This window comes from Blastomyces gilchristii (assembly GCF_000003855.2).
Source record: "Blastomyces gilchristii SLH14081 genomic scaffold supercont1.16, whole genome shotgun sequence".
Taxonomy (NCBI): domain Eukaryota; kingdom Fungi; phylum Ascomycota; class Eurotiomycetes; order Onygenales; family Ajellomycetaceae; genus Blastomyces; species Blastomyces gilchristii.
In genome coordinates, this window is record NW_003101667.1 from 18,968 (window position 1) to 22,904 (window position 3,937).

Genomic DNA, 3,937 nt, shown 5'->3' on the forward strand with positions numbered 1-3,937 from the left:
CAGTGCTTATTCAATCAGATTGTAATAAATCTTTTCATATTAAAACAGATATATCTGAATAAGCTATCAGAGATGCTCTTCTGCAGATAAACAAGAACAGCAAGCTGTACTTAGTGACATACAATAGTAGAAAACTATCAGATGCTGAGCTCAATTACTTAGTGTATAAAAAGAAATTGTTGATGATCAAGCATGTGCTAACATTATAAGATAGATATATTAATAACAGATATATAACAATAGTGATCATGAATTATGAAAGCCTTGTCTATCTATAATTAATAATAAAGTCTTTCAAATATGTAGTATATTGATTCTTGAAGTTTCAAGCATACAATCTTCATATTAAATACTGAAAGAGATCAGACACTGTGATATCTAATGCAATCAGTCACAGATCTGATTTCCTGAGTGAGAGTTCTGTGAATCAGATATAAGAAAAGTTTGCACTAAATATACTGAGAGAATACAAGAAATCAGAACGAGTGATTATCATAATCTTGTAATTTGAAAGAACGTACGGCTGTTAGATAATAACACGGCCGCTTCTGAATAAGCTTACGAATGTAAAGGGGCTTTAGCAGCTGCTAATTAATTTACATATAAGAAGCCGGCGTACGCCTGTAATCTGACACTAACTCAAGCAACCTTTGAATCACATCTGATAGTATGTGTAAAAAACTGATGAGAAGTGCAGGCTTCTCTGAGACATGTTAATTCCACCTACAAAGTGATTTGTAGTTATCATGTCAGAGTGGTTCTAAAACATCTCAGAATGAAAGTGTATGAAGAAGTAATAAGTAAAAGAGTATTCAATTGATACTGCTCTGCTTGTTGAGGAAAAACTTCACACTCAGATGAATACCATGTATGTGAACATGATAAGATGTGAGAAAGAAGACAGAAGCAGTGAATTAGATTCAAAGAAGTTCACTCTCTATCTAGAAGAATAAAAGAGGGATGATTATTACTGAAGTTGTATAATAGTAACAGAAATCATAAAATAATAGACACTGTATAATCAATGAAAATCTTCTGAAATAAACATCTTCTCTAGTCAATATAAATAACACTCTTCTCTGCTATCTGAACTGAAAGATATGCAGAACATCTCAGAGAATTTAGTCAAAGCAGTAAGAAAAGCAGCTGAGATCACTGAATTAGAAGTGAAGCTCTGTATGTGAATAAGAATTCTAAATGAAGTTGAAGCCTTGTATACACAGTGACAGGCTGAGGCAGAAGTTAAGCAATAATTATTTTCACTGTAGATCAAGTATTCATCATGAAGAGATTCACTGACACAATCATTATTATTAATAAAAATAGAGAAAACTAGGTTATAGATCTGCAGTGAGAGATTGAATGCTTACACAGATAAACAATTATATTAAATCTGAAGATCTCATCACAATTGTTCATAATCTCTTCAGAAGTGTACATATTATCTGAGACTGTTATATATGATAAAAATTCAACTATAAGTTATATTAAGTCAGACAATCTGTCAGAACTATCAAGCTTTAATAGTGACTGATAAAATAATGCTGTAATCAGCTAGCTAAGTTAAATGGAATTATATTATTATATCAAGTATAAACTTACAGATAAACAGTTAATGAAATTTCAACAAGTCTTAAGATCTGCAGTGTTTCTATGTGAAAAAGTGAAGTTATTATAGATAACAGATAAAAAGATGAATCTCACAGACTTGAAGTGATATTCATTCTCATAAACATAGAATGAGTTTTTCAAATAAATCTTGTACAACTTTGAGAAAGTGAATGTATGAGATAAGTATTATAAATGCTTTACTGAGTGTAAACAAGTGAGTAATCTTATATTATACTTCACACACTTCAGCTTATACTATCTTGTATTGAATAAAAAGCTTTCAATATCTTTCTATTTACAGATCTTCATTCATGATCTTACATCTGAGTTGAGAGTGAAATGAAAATACTTAAGCTTATAATAAGATACAGTGAAAGAAGTACACAATATTCTCATTATGTGAGAATAAGTGAGTCAGCTGTGACAGAAAATACTGTAATTAAGTATATCTCAGTGAAGAATGAGTAATCAGACTTCTATAACACAAGTCACACACTCAGATGCAATGAATCTAGATTTGAATACTATTACTAAAGTGCTGAAGTCTCTGAAAAAGAGATTCTCTGAGTGAAAATCTTGATATTATGAGTATTGAGCTTACTTCAACTGCAAATACAAATACTAAAATCATGATATAAAAGATTGCACACAGTATACACAGTCAAGAGAAGTAAGAGAGTTAAAAAACTAGTAAAATCAGTGAGCTCAGAGACACTTGCTGATATTCTATAAAAAGTCTTTAAAGTGAATGAAATATCTGTGTCAGATAACTCTCTGAATTCTGTCAATATAAAGAGAAAGTAGACTTCTGAATAAAATGCAGATGAGAAAGAAGTGAACACTCATCTCAATATCTAAAGATCTGAAATGTTGATGTATAGAGATTACTTAAATAGAAATTAAGAAATAGCTGTGAAAGTATTAGCTAATACAGAAGCTGTCATATAATATATTAATAATTATATAATCTGAAGACTGAAAGAAGTTCACTGAGTGAAGAATTCTCAATGTATAAATTATTTGATAATTAATATTTAGTCTTATCTGCAAAAATAAGAGTTCTCTTGCACTTTGAAGAATGATCTTGCTATATTTAAGTGTGAAAGTGACAGAATGTGAAATATAACCTTATTTTTAAACTTGATTGATTTCAAAGCTTCAATTCACAGATTCAATGATGTATAAGTTATATAAGATTGACTGATAGAAAGAAAAAAGTTCATATAATTCTATTAATTAATATAAGAAGAACATTTCATGTCTCTGATATAGAAGAGTTAAATCTGCTTATATATTAACAAGTAAAGAGAACAATTTACAAGATCTTCTCTGAAAGTATTCTGTATGTCATATAAGACCTAAATAAATGAAAAATCAAGATAAAGAATATGTAAGAGAATAAGTGTATGAAGAAACTTCTAGAGAAGTATGAAAAGATCTTCTGAACAGATCTTTCACTGAAATTTCTGCCAGAATAAGGATTTATACATGAGATTGACATGAGAGACATGAAATCATTCAACTAAAATGTGTACTCTCTGTCACAAACACATCTTGAAGAACAGAAGTGTCAGATCACAGACGTTCTGAAATGTAGTCTTATACAACTCTCATCAAGTGCCCCGGTGGCCGAATGGTTAATGCGGCCACCCGGTAGCGCCTTGGCGTGGGAAACCAAGACGCGTGGGTTCGAAACCCGCAGGGGATACATTAAATCCGGAACTCAAGCACCTCAGGTTCCTAATAAATACAGAGGTGTACAAATCGCTCCAATGAATCGCTCTATGTTCCTGGGCTGGGAAGTTATTATCACATGTATCTAATTGTCACTCCTTTGTATTTTCCTATGTTCTTGTTATCTTGGCATGGTCTCAACACCTGTATTTCCTCCTGTATAACCAACACTTGACCTGTATATAACATCACGCAAGGACTCATTATAAGCTCCACTTGCATATGAGTATAATGGAAGAATAATAATAATAATAATAATAATAACTCTTATCAAGTGTGTGAAGTTTCTCAGTTCTATTCATGAAAAAGGCAGGCAGGGAATGACAGATGTGTATCAATTATTAAGCACTTAACAAGCTTATAATCAAGAACAGATACTCACTGTCACAGATTCAACAACAGTTGAATACAGTTGAAAACACTTAATATCTATCAAAGATCAATCTTCTCTCAGAATATTAGCAGATTTGTGTAGATAAACTATTAGTACTGTGAACTGCATTTAATATGCAATAAGAGAAATTCAAATTTCTGATATTATCATTCAGTCTGATAAATACATCTGTCATCTTTCAGATGATGATGAATACAA

The 3,937-nt window shown here is 31.2% G+C and overlaps 1 pseudogene across 1 annotated transcript; it reads left to right on the forward strand.

The window, feature by feature from the left end:
- Window positions 1–3,230: 3,230 nt before the first annotated feature.
- BDBG_17484 lies at window positions 3,231–3,319 on the forward strand (annotated as a pseudogene). Its single transcript has one exon. The product of its transcript is annotated as a tRNA-OTHER (tRNA).
- The last annotated feature ends 618 nt before the right edge of the window (window positions 3,320–3,937 follow it).